The 23182-nt window shown below is 34.7% G+C and overlaps 1 protein-coding gene across 1 annotated transcript in view; it reads right to left on the reverse strand.

Moving 5' to 3' along the window:
- LOC142987267 (LIM domain transcription factor LMO4) overlaps positions 1-22910 on the reverse strand; it is a 145987-nt gene extending 123077 nt beyond the window's left edge. Inside the window, exon 1 of the mRNA XM_076135921.1 lies at positions 22693-22910. The gene's annotated coding sequence lies outside the window, so the exon portion shown is untranslated. The remainder of the gene's footprint in view (positions 1-22692) is intronic.
- Between the last annotated feature and the right edge of the window lie 272 nt (positions 22911-23182).

Genomic DNA, 23182 nt, shown 5'->3' on the forward strand with positions numbered 1-23182 from the left:
CCCTGAGAAATGATGTTGAGGTTCTTCTCACGCGTCGGTAACGGCTAACGAGTCGGTATCGTCAGAGGTATCGCACAGGCTCGAACCCGCGCCCGCGTCGTATGCACCCACCCTACACTACGTTCGACTAACACTCTTATCTGTCAAATTGTGATTACTCAAACATATGAACTGACTGCCACTAAATTATGTTTGTACGTTTTTTATATGTTTCTGTCTAATGGTGATAATGGATGTATCTGACACCGGAAGTAGTTTGTTTTGTTTAAACCAGATAAAGTAGAGTCTGAGAAAAGTTCACTTTCCAAAGAAATACATAAAGATTACAGAACGCCAACCGTCAGAAAAACTTTGAAAAATTTATCAATATTCAGTAGCCAATGGCCGACAATCTGAACTTAAAATCATCATGAGCAATTTAAGCAAGACTTGTTATTTTCAAAGAGCTACTTCTATTTATCTTTACCAGCGGTTTGAGACTGTCAAGATCTCTGCATAAGCAAAGTTTATCAAAGCTCAATGGTCAACGATCTAAACTTAAAGAACTCTTGTCAAAAGCAATTGAAAAAACTAAAACGGATGTTATAAACATTTTCTACAACACACAACGCTCATCTCAGTCCACTATCCACCATTGAAACTAATGCACAGATAACATAACGTAATCAAACTCAATACTCAATCGTATAAAGCCTTTATAAAACCTCCATACGCAATCAAGCCACACAAGTAATACTTAATCAACAAGGAGATAAAGTAAGAAATAACTGGCAGAGATTATCACTCAAAGGCAATTAATTCAAGCTCTTCAATAAATAGACCCGATTAAGACTCACAGTTATTAAGAGTATCATCACTATCGTTTTGTAGATTGTGTATCTATTAGTTGAGTGTGGTTCGAGTTACGCGATGTGAGTTGTGTTCGAGTTTTATGTAATATAAGGGTGAATTTCCCAAATGACTTTTTTTTTTGTCTTTAGTGAAATTCGTATTTGAAAAAAGAAATATTGTTCTGGATTCTTTTTTTTTGTATTCAATAGGCAGTTATTGGGTTGTGGCAAAAATATAATTTGCCTAGGACTATATATAAGGGTAGAAAAAAATACATAAACCTCAATTTTTCTCATATCGGTGGCTGTCCCTCTACTTTTTTTACTGACAAAAATGCTTATACACTTGTAAAAATAAGTAAGTTAAGTATGTAACTAATTTTATTTAATAGACTATTAGTTTTATTATTAACATAGAGCATATTTTAATACATAACCGACGTTTATAATTACTGAGAGGCACAAACATACTTGTCTCGAAAAATGCTCTCATATCGGTGGCCAAAAGTAATTTAAACCTAACTTTACATCGGCGGGTCCGACAGCGTCCCCACCCCAATATTATTTCCCTCGTTGGTGTGCGCTAGCGCGCAGTGAAGACGGACGTGTGTCAAGTCGCTGCATTTTCCCGCCAATAACGTAAGTATGCCATTTCAGTTGCTCCCGGACAATTATTTTATGTTATCGGTGGTTCCATTTTTTCAGTGTAATGAGTAGTTTTATTATTATTGTTTGGTTCTAACAGCATCAGCAAGTGAATTAACTTCATTGGCTGTTACTCAATTTATCCTAAATATAATACATTTTCTTTAATCTTCTAAAACGTGTGTTTTTTCTCACGTCGGTGTTCTCATATCGGTGTAATCGGTGGCATTTTTTACCACCGATATGATAATTTACACCGAAATGATAAGAAAATTCAATCGGTGTCCTAGGTTATCATATCGGTGTTATGGACGTACAGTTTCTTTCACATCGGTGTATTGCTTTATCATATCGGTGGATTGTTTTATCATGTCGGTGGATTGCTTTATCATAACGGTGGATTGTTTTATCATCTCGGTGTCTTTTTATCATATCGGTAGATCCTGTGTAATTTCGTGCGGTGCGGTCGCGGCGCCAGCGCCGGAGCGATGTTGATGTGGCTGCGGTTATTATAAAAACTTACTATATAATACTAATAATGATTTATTAGTATTGGGTGCTGTGATTAGCTATGAATACATAGTCTCTTTTGACTTAAAACTATAATTATGATGCTATTTTACAAATGCGGAGTACGAAGATGGCAATTCAAGTTATGTTGTGATTAATGTTTAACTTAAAGGCTGATTTACATAAAAAACAAAATAATTTTGCTAGCAGATTTAATGTATGCTTAACTTTACTAAATATTTGACTAGATGTAGAGAGATTTGCTTATTAGCAGTAGCGTTAAGATTGTTTACTAGATGTTGATTGTTGATGTTAGATATAAACGATCTGTAATCTGTGATTTGTACTGAAAACAAAGTTTTTTTTTAAGGTAAATAATAATTAAAGCTGTGATTATTGTAGTGTGGTTATGTTTAATGTTAAACTGAAAAGACTGATTAATTAGGTATTTAGACTTACAGTTATTTTTATTGTTATTATTGTAAAACAATTAGCTGGATCGTCCACAGTAATAAATGTGTATTTTGCAATTTTATCCCTTAAGAGATTTTTTATTTATCTTTGTGCTTCATTTTAATAAAGACATTGGTAATACAAATGTATATTCTTTATTAAAACTCTAAGAACCTATAGTAAAATAATTAAAAAGAAAAAGTAGAAAGTAAATATAATAAAATAGGTATAATTTATTTTTAAATCAATTCTCGTTGGATGTATTCTTCTTTCATGAGACCAGACAGTTCAGGTCTTCAGTTCGTTCACCCTTGTAAAAATATATAGGCACCTATACTAACTATATTTCAAAGATAGATAGATTATCATATCGCTGGATATGTTATCATTTCGGTGGATAAGTTTATCATTTCGGTGGATAAATTTATCATATCGGTGGATAACCTTTTCATATCGGTGTACATAAAAAAAAAATCGGTGCCGGTTTATCATATCGGTGGAAACCAGAATTCAAACTGATTTTTCTTCTAAGTTTTACATGATATGTTGATAATGTTAAATTTGGGAATATATACTATCCTAAAGATTACATAAAACCTAAAAAATAAGCAAAATATGTACATAAACAAAAAAAGCACCGATATGATAAAAAAAATGGCATTTGTTGAAATTCACCCATAAGTTGAAGTTGTAATATATGGAAGGTTTATTGTGTTTTTAATTATTAAAAATATTGTAACCTTTAAACAGTTCGTAGGCGCCGATGGAAACATTGTAGCATTCTATTTTATGAAAACTTAAATTATATTAATTGAGCTAAACCGCTTACACATTTACAATTAACATAATATTGTCGCATAGCCCATATTTGTCAACGATTTTACATCGTTCGTTGATGTCTTTCTAACAGATGCCTATCATATTTTGAGGTCAGAGAGACATCATACGAAAATCTTGACGCTAATTTCTATTCTTTTTTTATTAATTTGGTTAAATAGCACTTTACAAACAAAATGAAATTGCTATTACCTTACCAACACGGAACGCAACAATCCCAACAATTGCTCAAATTATAACAAATTAAGTCATAACTTTAAATCCGCTCAGTCGTAAGTCGAAGTAGTGTTTTATCTTGTACCGTGGGCGCACTCTTATTTATGGAATGATCTGTGGCCGCGATATCCGGAGATTTCGTAATGAAGCCGATTTGAGTGTGTAAATCACTGAACATCATTAACTTGTTTATGCCAATTGAACGTGACTTGCACGGTGTATGCCATGATATTATATTATAGGTATTTCCAACTAAATCAAGCTGCCTCGGTGGTCCAAGCGATAGGGTTTGCCGTTCGATATAACTTTTGGGTTAGGTGATGGTATTATAAAGCTTTTTGGTCTGGAAGTTTTCAATCACGTTTGGGGCCGGGGATGTCATAGAAAAATAATAGATAAAGAATGGTGGACTATTATAATTTATGGCTAAGCTAAATCCACTTAAAGTGAATTGGTTTCTACCATAGCATTTGAGTTTGTTCAAATTTTGTAGTGTTTAAGACTATTTGGAATGATTTAGCCCCTTTAGAAAATCGTTAAGCCTTAACATAGACATCCCTATTGACTAAACTTGAACTTAAACAAGCTATAAGTTGTTTAGAAGTTAATTAACACCCAACACGAGTCTATTAATCATAATTTGATTTAGGCATTCAATAGCGTCTCTTGTGATTCGTAATACACTTCATAAAACCTGTTGAACTACTCAATATATCAATGGATCGAGTTCAATCAACCTCGTGATTCACAAACAAACAACATTATAATTAATTTTCGCCATCACAATCTTTCAATCTTAAACGTTTTATAAGTTCCGAGAATTTCAACTACAAGAGTTATTAATATCGGAATTCGTCATAGTCTTTTTGCGGTACTATTGCCTATACGATGGGCGTACAAACGTTTGGGCGGTCGTGAAAACCTTTGGCAGATAAATCGATAGCTAATTCGAAATGGTTCATTGTTGTCTGCGTGTACAAAGGCACACAACTTTCACAGATATTGCTCTTGCACAATACTCCGGACACTTAAGCGCAAACTAAAACGGCGAGGGCTGAGCCAGAGTACCGAGTACCGACTAACTCTACGACACTCTACGTGTTCGCAAATAGGCCTTTTAATTTTAAAGATGTGTGAACAATGTGCCTCTGTTTGTCTATAAGTCGAAACGTTTCATCGTTGTTGGTAAACAAACGCCTTTTTATTTCGCCGCCAAGTTACTGACTCAGTACACAAAACATTGCTTCGTTGAACTATAATCGTCTTTCTATTGTTTTATTAAAGAAGCCAGTATAATTTTACAAACAGCGGTTGTATTAAATAATTACATAATACGTGTCTATAAGTTGTACGGCTATTGCTTCGTCGTCGTATGTTCGCAGCCACGACGTCGCCGCCGATGTTGATTTATTGATTTAATTTAAAAATAACTTTGCAGCCTTAGCTACACTTGCTATGGTTCACATACGACACCTGCTATTGACTTGCGCGTACCTAAATCTATTTTATTTAAAGCTGTTACAATACTTTTATGCACCGTAGAATTGAAACCAAATTCACTTCATGATAAGCTTACAAGATCATTTCATTAACAACAGTATGCCGAGTAAATAATTTGACCATTTATTAGGAGAATTAGGTTCTCGTAGTTTTTTTTTCTCCTATAACGTCCAAGAATACCTGAAGTATTGAACTCACTGACACAAGTGAAGTGAGTCACCTTTCGTAGGGCCGTAGAGCTCGTACACACTCTCAAGACAATACTGCACGCGGCGTGTAGACATGCAACTTATAAATAATTTGTACTTTTTGTAAGACTACAAGTATCTACAAGGAATAAACAAGTTTATGGGAATGAACTGGAGATACAAGGTTGTGAGCTAGCGCAAACATAAGGGCGTGGACAGAGTGCGCGAGAGCGGGCACGCGTGGGCAACAGACATGGCCGCCCCTAACAACTTAATAAGCGGTTGTGGCTGATTTACGCGCGCCCGCGGCGCCGGCGTACTCGGCCGCACCACGACGCTTATTTATACTAATTTATGACAGATAAACATCGATTTTACTTACTAAGACAAAGGATAAAAACGCACATCCTCTCTTTAAAATACACACAAAAGAAACTACACAGCTCCTCCGAGCAACACTTAATATATACAATATCGTGTTCTCATAGTAATTGTTATGCGTGTCATTAAAAGCTCCGCCAAGTCCGAGTGGCTCATTAGCACAAAACGTACCATTAAAAAGTGCCCACAATTGGCTCTACAAATTCAGATTGTAAATCTAAACGCGCGCTAATTACGCCGCACCCAATAAATCTCTCGCATTATATAGGCCGTAAATATACCACAAATATACCATAAATACACGATTCCGTGGTCGTTGGCCATAGACCCCACTCGAAGCGGGTCTCGGGCCGAGTTATGGCCCTTCGAATGGCCGCGCCGGCCGTAACAATCGGTGTGAATCGGAAATAACCGGAAAATTTCCACAACTTGTCTAATGGCTTATTGTTGTACGATTGTTGTGTTATTGTTGTTACGGCTAACAAATTGCCGTGTTGTCAATGTGTTTTAAACGTTATTTAGTGGGCACTTATGCGGAGAAATGTCCAACACTTATGAAATGTTCAAAAGACGTGGAGAAATTCAAATGGGCGCTCGCCGCGTGCCGACGTAATACTTCATTTAGCGGACAATGAATAAATAAATAATGGAAATCGGTCAAGTGCGAGTCAACCTGTACACCGTACGTTGAAGTTTGCTCATCAATATTGACGCTACAAGTTGAACTTGATAACGGAAACTTATACTTTACAAGTTGAGGACACGTGATGACAGGTGGTTTACATTCTATGTCACAACACTGATGCTGCGTGTAATAGATATTTTGTCAAGTGGTATTTGTCACGAAAGAAGAAATAGAAAACTCAGACAAGGAAGTTAAAAAATGTGGTAAATTAATCATGATCTTAGATCAATTATCAATAATTTATTGACCTTACACATAAGATCGAAAACACACAAATTCGAAAAGACATTTAATATTGAAACTGAACAGTCACTTAAGTTCTTTCAGTCCTAAACCACGACTAACAACAAACGACTTCTTTTATTGGCATCACAAAGTTGTTTGACTCTTAAGGTTAATCTCTGTCATCAGCTCATCGTACAACGTGCTTCCTTATAACTCGATAGTAAAAGTGGAATAAAGTTCGAACCCGACACCATTGGTGCATGAAACTACCGACGTTAGATAGTTAGGCTTTACAACTGTCGGTACTTAACCTTTTTCTGAGAAAAGTGACAGTTCTTAGTGAAGATCTTTTTTAGGGTTCCGTACCCTAAGTATTTTTTAGGGTTCCGTATCCTATTACTAAGTCTCTGTTGTCTGTCTGTCTCCAGGCTGTATATCATATACCTTGAAAGCGTGAAATATTCACAAATGATGTATTTCTGTAGTCGCTGTACCAACAAATACTAAAAATATAAAAAAAAGTATTAAGGGGGTTCCATTCAATTAACGTGTTTTTTTCGTATTTTTTGGTACGAAACCCTTCGTGCGCGAGTCCAACTCGCACTTGACCGGTTTTTTGCAAATACTTAAACAGTTTAAATGTACTCAGAGCTAAAAGCTTAAAATTTAAACCATAAATGTATTTTGGTTAACATATTGTTTCGACATGTGAAATTACGCGATCTTTCAGCTTTGAAGTGTTGTAATTGCTGAAACTAGGGCCAGTATATATCCTATCTGACCAAAATATTAACTGGCTAAATTAGGTTATAAACGTGATTACGATGTAACACGGTCGAAACGTCTAGAAAACAAATATGTTGTCGTAACCATTCAATTTACTTAGTCGTGCTTAAAACAAGTTGCATATAATTCGCAAGAGTTTAAAATCGTTAATTAATCGATTGCAAAGCTTGTAGAGGAAAAAAGTATCTCTAAATTATATTTGCCATTGCAAGCAAATAAGTACTAAGTACCAACTCTAATTAGACAGAATGTATTATCCCACAGGTCAAATATATTACAAAACACAAACAATGATGAACAATGAGCTATTACTGTATATGAGGCGAAACTAACAAGTTTGAAAGAAAAGCAATCAAGTTGCGGCCCGATCAACGAGTGCATAAATTAGTGCAGTCTGTTAGCGAACGATGCGAACGTTACGTGCAAACATCATGAATATTTTAATAATTAATTAATTTTGTTGTTTAGTGTAGTTTAGTGGGCGTGGGTTTGGTTCTACTCATTGTATTAGGCTTTTGAATTTGTGAAAACAGTAAAAGCTCATTAAATACTTTAGGATAGGGAGTGTTTCTACTTCAGAACATATCTTTACAGGACCTAGTGCTATTGGAAGTAAAGCCCTGAAACCGCAGTAGCTGAAAAAAATAGTTCATTTGTGAAACAAAATGATTCTGCAAACGACCTTATTTTTCGCATAGATACTCGTTTTATACAACAAAAAAAATACTTTACAGTGGCATGCTTGTTTGAGCATAAAGCATGTGGCGATCGGAAGCGACAACGAGCTTTCCAAAAAGCAATAAAATCTACACGCATTACCGCCTACAGTCTATTCAAACGATTTATTCCATGGATCCACGCTTTAAGTGTTAATTAGTTCAATAGCAAAACCATAGTTCCACGTATCGTAATAAATCGTAGTTTATTAACAGTTTTCTTATTACCAATGGGAAGAAAACAAACAAGCGGCGGAAGTGGCCGACCATTTCGATTACACAGCTAGTAGCACGATTCTGTACAGTCGGTTCTTTAAGGATCGAGAGTTTGACATTTAAAATGTACTGCTAAAATAGTAGCTACGACGTCCACTAGAGGCGTTGAACCGATTGTCTTACAAAATTTTCGATAGCTAGCCGGTTGTTGGTAGTCGATAGTGGCAAACAATAGAGGTACAGTAGCGCGGTTCTGTACAACTATCGAGTATCGACAACCGGGTAGCTATTGAGAAACTTTGTATGAAAATCTGATCAGCGCCTCTAGCGGACGTCATAGAAACTATTTTAGCAGTACATTATAAATATTAAACTCTCGAAACTCGATGGTTCCGATTGTACAGAATCGTGCTACAGTGTAAACGTTTTAAATGTAATCGGTTATGTGCGGTGACGTCACGGTGACGTCACGGTCGCGTGACGCCCCGACGCCTCGGGATCACCGGCGGAGATCAAGGATAAGGATGTCTGGGTATCAAGTTCACGTGGCTGCCGGTAAATAAGAGTATATGTTGCATTTTTTTTTCAAAAAATATTGTTTTAAAATAATATATTTTGTATTAAAATTTCAAAGCATTAATTATATTAATTGATGACAAGACAAAAAGTTATATGTTTACTCCAAATCTCTAATAGATTACTTAGTATGTTTTCCTATAAGTTTATCATCACTTATGCGTAACATATTCAAGTTTTCAGTGTTCAGCGAAACCAATAACTTTAGAGTGAAAATAAAATAAAATCAAATAGACTTATCAGGCTAAAGACCAGGGTACACTAACTTTCACTTGGGCTTGAAATTATTTTGGGTTGAAGCATAATATAAGTAGAATAGACACCTTCCCTTACACATTTATTTTAAGCTTGCGCCTCTACACGACAAAATGCATTCGCATCCGATGCCAAATGAACCGTCGTCCTGATCCTCACACACTGCCGGGACAATTAAATGTAGAAAATAGAAAGTTGGCAGTTATTTTTATGAATATTAAAGGAAGAACGTGTCGAACGGTTGGAGAACTCTTTATCCACAATGGGCTTGAGGTAACGAGGCGATTCCGCAACGGCCGGCCATTAGCGGTCACTCGCAGCGACTTGCGACCACTCCTGGTAATGACTGCCACCAACATTCAACACTAATATATTTAAATTTTTATCTTCGTCTCAAGATTCTAATAAGATTTGCTCAAGATCTCATTTGCTCGAAGAATCATTTTAATATTAATTTGTTTAATTATATTATTGCCGAGGTTTTTTTAAGATATTGTACACCTAATCTATCTACTAGTACCCTAACCACAGTGGACTAAATGCGTTAGATACAGTAAGATACTCTGTACCCGACTTAGCTCTGAAAATAAGGAAAAGTAACAGCGAATAAAATACTATAAATAATATTCTCATTAACTGCGTTTTATAAGTAAAAATTATAATTTTACTAATATAAATCAAAGGTATTTACTACAAAGAAATATAATACATATATGTATTTACGATACGTCTCAAGAAAATCTTTTTGACGATATCTCACAACTACTTTTCAGGAAAGCACCCATCTGGCGCAATGTACTTGTATATGTATGTGAAACATTCAGTTTGTGCGATCGGCTCGAAACCGCCAACAGGCTTATTCCGCTCTCTTATACACCACACCGGTATAACCAAACAGAAATATCAATTTGTATCGAAAAATATTCGTATTATAACAGAATTGAACGTTTTCCAATATTTATTTATTTGTTAATGCTTCCTTTTAAAATCATTGAACTGCATAATGTTTTACTTGGAACTTAAGCTTTGCACACACTTCGAGGAATCGCTTTGAACTTCAATTAAAATCCTCATACTATTTTTAAAATAAGATGTTACGATGTTTATGGCTTCACACAAATAAACAAAATACTAACTTATCCTTCAATAACACACACACATTATTATTGTAAAAACACATATTTTTAAAATCCCATCACTATTAATGTCGATAATAAACCTAATCTCAATAAAACTGAATAAAATTTAATTTTCCACAAAACAACACCAACAAAAATTAATTTCGAAATGCTCCATTTTAAAATGAGAACGACGCTCTTAATTTGAATTTTGAAAATAGAAACAAAAAACAAAATGGCCACGGCCACGTAAACCCAATTAACACGTAATAGGGCTCATAATATATGATTCATCCCAACAAAGATATCTAATAAAGGTCGGCAACACGTATTAATAAAATACAAAGCTATTCATTACTTGGGGCCAGCTCGACGGCGCGCGGTAACGTGTAATTAGGCCTATCGACTCGGTCATTTTCGATAATTCATAATGTATGTTAATTATGGAGGTTCCTTCGCCTCGGGACAGCCTTCCCCCCGCTCGCCGGCCCTTCAATGCGAACCGTGTTTATATTGTGCACTTACAAATAAATAATGATAGGCAACAGTGGGAATTCAAAATAAGCAAACTAAAATAATAGCTATTGTTATAAGCGAGCCAAATCATAGCTCGGCCCTCACGAGATGTTTTATCTGCATCCTGTTTGATTAATTGATAACTTTAAGTTTACGTAACAAACACTCAGTTTACATTTTGAAGATTTTAATTTGAAACATATATGGTGAAAAACATAATCACCTTTCTCACGTTCTCCGGTGTTAAACTTGCTTCAAGTGTACTAAAATTAGCAAAGCGTTTTCGATATACCTTTTGCCGTGTTTTGTCTTCAGCAACAAATTCAAAACCACTTACGTAATAAAATACTAATAAATTAATTATCTACACACATTCCTACACAAAACCCCGTATAGTATTTAAGTCTGTAAACAAAAGGATCAACGCGTGCAGACTCGAATCTGTGAATAAAAACCGATTTCATAATTTCTATGAAGCCTTTTGGAGAGGCGTGTAAAATACATAAGTACAGTACGGCGTGAGTAAATGCCTGTTCAAACGAAAAATCGCGCACATAATATCCAGCACACGCAATTACTCGCTTCATATTTTGATTCGAGCGAGAAAATCTCGCGCGCATCCAAACTATACACAACACTTTTGTGTGTTTTTCACGGCATCAACGAGCGCGATACTGAAAAGCCTCAGGCTCCTAATTAGGCTGAAGTCGGACGTGCCAATTAATTCAAGTTTCGCTCGGAAACTTTGCCGCGTCAATTAATTTCATAGTTAATTAGCAAGCGCGGGGCCCGGACAAAACCGAGTCTACGAAAGAAAGGCTAACGATGGCTGCCCGCGGCCGCCTACAATGCACCAATTACATCAGCTTTGTTGCGTCCAACTCCATTCGTATCACAGATTCATTCAATCCGATGCGCGTTGTTCGCCACTGCAATAGTGATACGTATGTGCTTCTGTGAAATAACTCTGCGCGTACTAATTCCCTTTTTTATTTTTTGTAGAAACATTTTCATACTTTTAAAAATATTGGAATTTTTGGATAAAAAAAGGATTAATTGCGACTTTATATAAAAAACAATATTAAAATCTTGTTAAGAAAACAAAAAATCACCAATAAGTATTTAATGCGTCAGAGCGACTCCTTACGCGAAAAGAAGTAAAATGTATGAAAAAGTTTTCAAAGAAAATTAAATGCACTGGCCATTCAATGACGAAAAGTTACTAAGATGCCATTTAAAAGAAAGTTAGTTTTTTATTTTTAACTATTTAATAGCCAGTCAGATATTTTTTCGTCGTAAAGTGGACAGTGCAAAGCTGTATTTTTTTAACTGTAAACTTTTTTGTCTCAATTGCACCAGTCAAAAAGGTTTTTGATTTTATTGAAATTAAATTATTATTCATTTTTTGTATAAGTAAGTCTTACTAAGTTTGTCAGTCGTATTGTTATAATAAAGATAATATGTAGCTCGTTCTATATAAGTAGAATCGATAGTATCTTATTATTTGGTTAAGCTGATCATCTATTACACGACGACACTTCTAGCGAACAAAGTCCTCTCGATATTCTACGAAGCAATAAATAAGAGTGAGTATTTTATTTTATTTGTAGGTATTGTCTTACATCAAGCAATAATGGGCCACGAACGAGCCGATGTACCGCGAAGAATTCAACAACATCACGCCGAGACGCCGGCATTCGGGCAATAACTCCGTGCAAATAAAATTTTAACCTCTGCTTAATATCTGGCGGAACATTTCGACGAAGTGAACCAGCCAAATTATGTACGTCAGGCTGGCCCGGCCCCATGGAATTTAATAATGAGATTGTTATCAATCCAATGTACCCGGGTATACTAATATATGTAACACCTTCATTTTCAATGTAACTCTTTTTAAAAGAAATTACGTGCACTTCTTAGTGGCCGGGCCAGCCTGACGTTTTCAGCCCGGCCACCTTGTTTCCCACTAATCTACAAAAAATACTGGCAATATTGTGCTACAGATGAAATGTACCCTATAATTTATGCATATGTAACACAAAATCGAATCCTAAAATGCAATAGCATACGAAATATTAGCGGTTGCAGGTGGCCGGGCTGAAATTATTTCGTTAATATAAAACAGTAAAACTGCAACACCTACCAAAAACTAATACCAGTACATAATGAGATATAGAGATATAGAATACATGTAACGCTTTCATTTTAAATTATAATACATATTTAGAAAGAATAATCACTTGAAATTATATTTCAGCCCGGCCACCTAAAAGCGGTAATATTCCCTAAAATCTTATGCCAATTTGTACAGTAAAACCTGATACAGCTATGAAATGAAAGTTACATTCGTTTCGTTTTAGTCGTATACCTTTAAGCCTTCTGTTTGACTAGATTATCAAAATCTGAGAAACTTGCCGAAGAGTGACTATCATTTATTAACTAATTTCAGGACATTTGGTTTGTTGAGTGAAACAAAATTGGTAATTGTCATATTTTTTTAATAATCATTTTTGAAATTAGTTAGACAACATTTGTACTTATATTAATTAGGTACTATAACAATTGTTAATTATAAATAATGTAAAAAAAGGTTACACATTGATAATAACACAGTTATCAAAAAATTATAGTAATATCAATATTACCTTAACATCGAACATTCATTCATTCAGAATATTAGAAGATAATTTTTGGTTATTATTACATTTTTACATTCCTTGACGTACATTTTAGCTTGATTAAATAACATAATCAAGTGATTAGTACGTTTTTAACGATTCTAATAAGCAATATATTTAAATTTGAATTAGTCAAGCAATGATTATTATATTAGCATACGTTTAATTATACAAGTTAACATTGTGATTTTTAGCTGTGATTTTAATATTATGTTAAATTATATATACTACATAGCTATATTTCCATTAGCTGCCACTGAAAGAACTATGGTTCTCTCTTTATTTAAGAATTGTTGTAATAATTATATTAGCATAATTTTAATTGAAAGTTTTCAAAACTTTAAATTCAAAGTTGATGTAAAAATCATTATGAAAATCTGTGATTTTTCACCAAGGTATAATAAGTATTTAACCAAAAATTATCTTCTAATATTCTGAATGAATGAATGTTCGATGTTAAGGTAATATTGATATTACTATAATTTTTTGATAACTGTGTTATTATCAATGTGTAACCTTTTTTTACATTATTTATAATTAACAATTGTTATAGTACCTAATTAATATAAGTACAAATGTTGTCTAACTAATTTCAAAAATGATTATTAAAAAAATATGACAATTACCAATTTTGTTTCACTCAACAAACCAAATGTCCTGAAATTAGTTAATAAATGATAGTCACTCTTCGGCAAGTTTCTCAGATTTTGATAATCTAGTCAAACAGAAGGCTTAAAGGTATACGACTAAAACGAAACGAATGTAACTTTCATTTCATAGCTGTATCAGGTTTTACTGTACAAATTGGCATAAGATTTTAGGGAATATTACCGCTTTTAGGTGGCCGGGCTGAAATATAATTTCAAGTGATTATTCTTTCTAAATATGTATTATAATTTAAAATGAAAGCGTTACATGTATTCTATATCTCTATATCTCATTATGTACTGGTATTAGTTTTTGGTAGGTGTTGCAGTTTTACTGTTTTATATTAACGAAATAATTTCAGCCCGGCCACCTGCAACCGCTAATATTTCGTATGCTATTGCATTTTAGGATTCGATTTTGTGTTACATATGCATAAATTATAGGGTACATTTCATCTGTAGCACAATATTGCCAGTATTTTTTGTAGATTAGTGGGAAACAAGGTGGCCGGGCTGAAAACGTCAGGCTGGCCCGGCCACTAAGAAGTGCACGTAATTTCTTTTAAAAAGAGTTACATTGAAAATGAAGGTGTTACATATATTAGTATACCCGGGTACATTGGATTGATAACAATCTCATTATTAAATTCCATGGGGCCGGGCCAGCCTGACGTACATGCCAAATTGACAGACAGTAAAATATTTTATTCGCGCAATAATTTCATTTGTAAGAAAAACAAGGCGGGCGTGCTCGGGCTCAGTGCTCGCCGCTCCACAAACATCTTCCACGTGAATTAACCTATTAAACACCAAATTCGGGAAATAAACTTCGGTTACCGACGTTATTGTACTCGTAAAATCGCGTTATATTTTTGAATGCCGTTAAAATTTTGGAATTCACCTGTTATGTTTACATTTGTAGATGTTTTATTGGTAGAAAATATTTTATTAGTGTTCATTTATTGACAGTTTGTAGCAGGAAGGAAACATAAAAGTGGTGTGTTTGGCATCGACGCGTGTCGGAGGGTACTAAAGCCGGCGGTGTATAAATGAGTGGAGCGAGTTCTTAGGACTCAAAAGTCCCGTGAACGGCTTAAGACCGCGTCACACATCCTTAGGCCGTATTTGAATCGGAGCGGAGTTAGAGTCGGTGCTCGGTGCTCGTTGCTCGGCTGTGAGCCGGCGCGCTTTGTTTTCCCGCGCGATGTCATTAGTGGAAAGCCCTCGATATTTTCGCAAGCATCGATTATTTTTAATGGGCCGCCGCCGGCACAGGCACGCCGCACGTACTAGAGCGCCCACCAAGTAATTCGATAGTACATCCGCCACCCATACAATGTGAAAACACTGAACTCGCATTACAATTAAATTTGTTTTTTTTTTTATAGAGAAACAATAATCAACTCTTACTTTTTCAGGGGACATACACACGTTCATCTTATTTACCTATCTCAGAAAAAAATTGACAGGTTTGAATATTCTCAATTCTGAACTTCTGTAAATTATGACTCTTATATTGTTGTAGAGTTCTCCAAGAACACTGACAAAAGGTACTATTTTAAAGACCGTAAATCTAACTTAAAATAGTCTTATACTATATCTAAAAAATGATTTTCGTGGCGGGCCGTAAAGCTGGTAGAGCGGGTAGAACCGAGGACGCAATCATTAAAAATCTCCAAAAATACTGATAAAAGTTACTATTTTGCTACTACGAAACCTTACCAAAAATAGTCTTATGCTCTATCTGTTCAAATCACAACTGATATTTTGAAAAAAAAATCAATCATAATTATAACCACAAACCGACTTACAAATAAAAAAGAAAACGAAAAAAGTCGGTCCAAGCGAAGTGATTTTCCGAATGTTTTTCGTGGCGGGCCGTAAAGCCGGTGGAGCGGGTACAGCCGTGGACTCAATCATTAAGAAATCATTAATGTCGCTTAACGACGGGCTCTCGTGTCACCCCCGGTGTTTGCACACGCCTTAACAAATTAATACGCTCTCTGATCAACATCTACTTTCTGTGTTATTCGGAAGGTTTCGGTGCACGATCTACACTAGAGTAATGTGATTTTGTTTTTAGATTATTTGGTTGTAATTAAGGAGAAATATTTTTGTTGTTGGAATAATTTTTACTACTAACGACTATGTTATTGATATAATGTTTAATACAAAAGATATCCTGATCAAATATACCTATGATTTTTATGGAAATCCAATTTGTATGATAAAGATCTTGTTAAATTATTTACATTAGTAAATAATTGGTAACATAAAAAAACTTGTATGGTTATTAAATGTATTAATAAAACAGGCTGGATTTGTTCACATAAGTTGTTAAAACTGAGATGTGTTAGTTTAGTCTCCCTTTGGAAGTATTTTTAAATATTTGCCGTGATTCCAAGTCCACCGTTTTTTTTACTTTGTTGAACTTCGTTAAAATTAAACTAAATCTAAAAGTAACACAAATGTGCAACAAAATAAAAATAGTTACTAATTCGAAATAATATTCCAAATCCACACAAACTAGACATTCAAAATTAATTTCGATAACGTCTAACCGCTAGATACCGAACACTAGGAGAGCTGGTTTAATAGTGTTCCATAAAGCCGGCATTATGCCTGCACAATGCACTACAATCACTATAGCTCTATGCGATAGAGTACACTACCTACTCTACCTAGCTGTACGGCGTAGGTATAAGGGTATATGTACATTATCAGGGTGAAACGCATCGTGTCGCCCGCGGCTCAATCATTAAGGGATCATTAAAAGTCCGTCGTCAACCTGTTGGGCGCTCAACCGATGCCCTTTCTCTACTTTTTCTCCGTTCTCACAATTTCAAAGGGTTTAGATATTTAATTCTACGTTATAATTAAACTTTATTTATTTCTAAAGTTGCAGCTTTTAATGTATGTTGTTATTTCTTTCCGTTAGCTTTAAATGAGACTCTCAACGGCTTGACTTAGTTCATTAGTTTGTAGGCATCATTATTCTAAAAATATCTCTATTTAATTATTTTTTTATTACGGATCGTTATTGCACAATCTTGTTACTTCAAATGTCTTAACACGAACACACAAAAGTTAATCATTTTTAAAATAAAGGTTCATTTAAAAAAAATACTTGAGATCATATTTATTACTTAAAAACCTGCGATAGTAGCGTGATATCCATACTATAATATTATAAATGCGAAAGTAACTCTGTCTGTCTGTCTGTCTGTCTGCTACTCAATCACGCCTAAACTACTGAACCAATTTGCATGAAATTTGGTATGGAGATAGTTTGATACCCGAGAAAGGACATAGGCTACTTTTTACCCCGGGAAAATGACGCATTTCCCGGGAAAAATCAGGTTTCGCCACCGAAGTCGCGAATAATCAATATTATAATAAATAAGAATTAACAAAATTCCGTTGTCATGGCAACAGTTTTAATGGCGGATATGTTTTAGCGCGAGTTATATGAGATATAAATAATTTTGAGAATATTTTTCGTGAAAAAAAGCATATTTTGTAGTTAAGGAATAATTAAGCTACTACTAATTATTCACGCGAGCGGAGCCGCACGGGTCAGCTAGTTAGGTCATATTTGAAACATTAAGTTCGTTTAAAATACAACATTTTAAAACTTTAACAACAATGTTTTAAACAAATTAAGTATTTACATGATTACAATGCCTGCTTACTATAACGTCCGTCATAAATGTCCTGCAAATGAGGCACGCGGTGATAAAATACAAAATCAAGTGCATAAAATATCATAAAGTTTTATGAAACCGATTTATCACTTGAACGGATAGTTAGGACGGTGTTGGAATGAAAAGAGTGATAACAAAGTCGGTGCGGTGCGGCGCGGTGCGGCAAGCGGCAAGCAAATGAGGCGCGACGCTCACTGCTAACTAAACCAATCGGCCGTGCTAGCGGTGCACACCGACGGCCGAAACGCCCGCACGCATTTTGTTGTTCAATGATAGATTTTTAGCTGTTTTTCGTGAAAATTGTTTTGAATTTTGATGATTTTGAATTGAATTTTGGTTTAGTTTTGTTGATTGAAGTTTGATACTTGATTTGGGAGATTTGAATTCGTAAAAAGTGAAAAAATACGGATTGATTTATTTGAAAGTTCAGAACGTTCGCAGGTCTAAAATATCGTAATAATTCCAATGATAATCTATATTAATAGTTGAATCAATGAAAATACAGTTTTCATTTTTAAGACAATTTTATCATGGCATTATAAGTAAAAAGTTTGTTTAAATAATGTAAGTATAAGGGGAAAACTCACAAAAACTATTCAACAACCAAATGTTTTAAATGCTATAAAACGTAACATTTTTTGTTTTATTAACAAATAATCACTGTGTTTTACTTTTAATCGAGAATCTAACAAAGTATCTATAAAATTATTTGAACAAGCGTTTCCCCGTGGAGCGTGTCGCCCGCCTGTTCGCGACGATCATTTAGCATCATTTACGGGCCCTGCTTTTTAAACCTCATCTGTTTTTAATGCGACCGCTGAATCCTTTCGCGTTCGCTTGTTACTCGGAAACTATACTTCGTGATAGCAGGTATCTCTCTCTAGTTATAAATGAATTCTTTCTGCAGATTTGATACCGTTGTCTCTCGCAACGACCTCTAGAAAAATTGTTCCTTTATTATAAATAGTTTTCTTCCTATTGTATCTAATTGAAATTCTTAAGATCCAACAAAGTCTAGATAATGTGCCGTGGCACTGAAAATAGCTTTTAAATTTTAAGTAGAGACGATTTCAACATAAATGCTAAACTTGAATGCAGTCTTGGTCCATTTAATTAATTTATCGTCCATCTGTGTAATTAATTCAATATTACCGAGTGTTCGGGATTAAAATAAAATAAAAGAGAAAAACAAACATGGTCGATTAACACATAACGATAATCCCGCGAGTGAAATATCATTTATGAAGCCATCAACGCTAGCGATCCAGTTGAAGCTAACAACATGTAAACACATAAATATTTATCGCGCCGCGTCCGACCTCGATACAGACGGCCCGTGTCATAACCGAGCTTCATTTTAAGCTCTAATCTACTGAAGTTATTGGCTCATATAGTTGTCACTAGATGGTATCGCGAGCCGCTCCAAATTACCAAACAGATGCTCAATAAATTGAAAATGAGATCTAGATCAATCAACATTAATTTGTGTTATGTTAAAGTTTTTACGACAGGAAACTGATTCGAGTAGATAAGTTTCGACACTGTTGGTATGTTTCACTACGATAATTAGGAGAGTTGAGACATAAAAATATGTTTTATAATAGGCATTAAAAATGAATCATATTTTTATTGTGTCTATTAAAATTTTAAGTATAGAAACAGCGCTTTATTATTGAGATATCAGAATTTGAATCTCTCTTTATTGCAAATTAAAATAACCGATACGTTTATTACCCAATTGGCTAAGCCTGGCTAAACGCACGGGTTCGGTGCGGACGCACAATATGTGTGTGGCATCTCCCTAATCCGTGCGGCGCGGAGCGGTGGCGGATCGTTATCGCATCGCGGTCGCCTCATTATAGCGCGCGATATCGCTCCCACCGACTGTTATCTTAATTTATTTGTCATACATGCATTTTTATTGCACGGATTTTCGGAAATCCGGATGTTGGGCGGCATTCGTTGTTTAAGGACTGGATTTTATTGACACTTTCGATTGCTGAATCTATACATACATAGTTTCGTTTTATTCGTCTTTACTATCCTATTATTATAAGCCTTTGTTTTTCTTAATTTTAAACTTATTTGCTATCTTTCATAATTTTTCTTTTGGTTTTCGGTGTTACGAAAAACTTTCATATAGAACAAAATATTTTATTTTTAATATCTCTCATACAATTTTCTTTTACTTCATCTACATTCAAGCATATATTTGTAAAGGTATTCTATAAGTAAAGAGTATGAGTAGATAATGCAAGTGTTAGTAAGTATTTAATTAGTGCTCAGCAGTTGGTGAGCGTGGCGCGTCATTATCGTACGTGTGACTAAATAATGATACTTGTTAAGGAGTGCCTCCTTACTCTGTGCAGATTACACTTTCCCTTAGTTTAGTGGAGTTTTCTAATATTATACGGGAATTAAGATCTTGTGTTCTATGTAAGATTGTTTGACGTTGGGTTTTCATTACAGATATAATATATAAAACACGTTATGTAATTTTAAGCTTTTTTAACGTTTTTGATTGCAGAAATAGTATTTAGAAGTATTAAAACTCTTTTTGGAATTTTGGCAAGCTTGGAGGACTCAAAGCCTAACTCCTTCCTTAATTTCGCGAGGAGATCCTTGCCCAGCAGTGGACAAGTAATAGGTTAAAAAACATTTTATTTTAAAGTAGGATGTTTTGAATTTAATTGCCATAAACTAAAATTTATCGGTTAAAAAATGATACTATGTGCCCTAAGTAGTCATTATATTAGTTAATCGCAATTGTATTTTTACTTTTTTTTATACTAAAATAAACAAACTATTTATTGCTCATGTTAAAACTTTTTATACGAGTTTATTTTATTTTTTTATCACTTTCAATAATAAACTCATAAAAGTCTGCTGAGTATGATATAACAGTTTTTTTTCCTTTCAAGAATAAAAATACGAATTTTATGTATGTAGCTGTCAGCTTAATATCTGAACCACACATATTATTAAAAAACAATCTTAACGATTTAAACAATACATAGTCATTTTTGTTGTCTTTCATTTAATTTAATTTATATAGCAATATATTAAAAAAGAAACATCGAAATTAAAATATAATTTTAAATATTTGACTTGTATATTGTTTCCATATTTTTTATTAGATTTATTAATACTTATCATAGTAAACTTTTTTTTATTACCTAATTTATTTTGAATTAGATAATAATAAAAAGTCGATGTATAAATTCATATTCTATTAGTATATGGTAGTTTTTTCAGGGGTGGCAAAGCGCGTAATGACTTTCCTGAAAATGCATTTGTTTTCATCGCCTCTGTAACACGTTGCCGTAACTTTCAAACTAATTTTTTTACAAAACCTGTAAAACGCTGTTACGTTTTACTTTTTTAATTGAATTTGATAATACGATTATAGTAAAGGGATTAAATTACATTTTTTTTATTTAGGTTAATATGTGATAAAGAGTATTTTTTAGTTCTTTTTTGTCCAGAAATTACTATGGAATACGAATAACTGTAATTATTTTATCGAAAATAAGTTTTTAACATATTGACTAGCCTTCTTTTATATTCTTACGATCAATAGGTACGGAATAAATTTAAATTGTACCCAGACGTTTCTGTATCCAAATTAAAATAAAAAATAAATAAATTTTCTACAAATCTATTTTTTTATTTCAATATATTGTCTTTACGACGGCATGGGTAGATAAAAAAATCAATGCATATTTTTTTAAACAGGTTTTTTTAATGTGCCTGTTTTTTTATGAGAGGTTACGTTACGATTATAGGGGAAAAAATGAATAAAATACTCCCATATTCAAATAGTTCCTAAAGTGTCTCAAGGAATTAAATCTGTCACTCTCAACTCACACTTCACTCGCTCGGTGGTCCTCAGTTCGATTGTTTTATTTTCTAGAGGAGGACAATAATAACTTAAGACTATAATTTTGGGAAACGCTTATTGCCGTAGAATTTTGAATTATATAATAAACATGCACAAGAAGTATATATTTTCTCTAAACAAACATTAGTTTCTCTCTTTTTTTTCTTAAATAACAAATTCCGAATAGAATGGGTATAATAAATTTATCGGTAGTTACAAAACAATAAATAAGACTAAAAGATCCTCCCACGCACTACTGCAAAGAAAACAGCGAATAAAAATTCATTTTCTTAACAAAAAACGTAAAGAAACCGCAAGAACGACAAAGCACCCCAATCGAAATGGAAAAACGATCCACGCCAATTGCCATAAAAAGATCGTCGGCAATAAAACGGATTCGACATTGTCAGCGATGCCGCGATGATTTCAGGGGGGCGAGGGGGGGCGTGCGCGGGGGGAGAACAACACGGTTTGGGCGGGCGGACATTTTTATACTCTGACAGAAAAAACTCTACTCTCGAGAGTAGAGTTGTAGAGTCAGTGACGACTGATTTGTTCCCAATACGATTTGTTACCGGATTATTTTCGTGACGTGTGCTTTTTGATGAGTTTTCTCATTTACTTTTGATGTATTGTTTTGCCAGTTTTTGTAATGGGCGCACAGGTGTAGTTTATTTTTGTTCATTGCATCAAATAAAGCCTTATTTTTAAGTAAGAATAAATCCTTTAAAATCTATTTCAAGTTGCAGCTACAATAGAATTAAAATAATTTCACAAACTATGAAAATTAAAAAGAAAGTTTGAAAGATTTCATGTGGACAGAAATAATTATTTTCAGCAGTTTTTGAACAGTTTTGTAGAGCAGCGTGTGTCCAGGTACTTAGCTTATTAAATCCAAATTAATCCTTTTCAAAAATATGTAGGTAATTACCATGGTTTAAATTATATTATAAGCGCTTTCCCACTTTTTCCGTGATTCAAATGAAATATTGTAATTAAAATTGCACTTTAGTAAAGTTGTTAAAACTTATAAAAAGTTTTGTATTTCAAATAAAAATATAAAAAGTCTTGTACACCAGTATAGTCGTAGTCTTAATACTAATTACATTATTTTCCGTGTTTGAACTTACTTGGCGTGCGTGTGGGGCCGTGCGGCAACTGTCAAAAGCACGTGCGAAGCCGCAGCAGTGCTGACGGCCACCGGCACACACGGAGCACACCGCACCTTAGTCTCTAGATAGTGTCTCTACTCTTACAGGCCAAGGGGTTACGACCAAAGTGAGTTTACAAGTTAGTGGAGCATCTGACGACGTAAGCGATGTTGAAAAGTTGTTCCCCTGTGAGCGCAAAGATGAGCGTCAGCCGCGGCGTCAACAGACCGACTGTCGGTGAATGTCGGCGCGGCGCGCGCGGCGACGTCGCGCAATGGGCGGTCGCGAACACGCCCCGCCCGCCGGCCCGCCCACTCGCCGCCACGCCCACCTGAATTAATAAAGGCGGCAAACACCGCCGGACACGCGGACAATGCTGCATTGTCCTGCGTCCAAAATAGTTTCAATTAGAATCGAGGACAAGGCACAAAAGCTCCCGCCGGCGGATCATTCACGCCGAAATTGGCCG

The sequence above is a fragment of the Anticarsia gemmatalis genome, chromosome 3 (assembly GCF_050436995.1).
Source record: "Anticarsia gemmatalis isolate Benzon Research Colony breed Stoneville strain chromosome 3, ilAntGemm2 primary, whole genome shotgun sequence".
NCBI classification, from domain to species: domain Eukaryota; kingdom Metazoa; phylum Arthropoda; class Insecta; order Lepidoptera; family Erebidae; genus Anticarsia; species Anticarsia gemmatalis.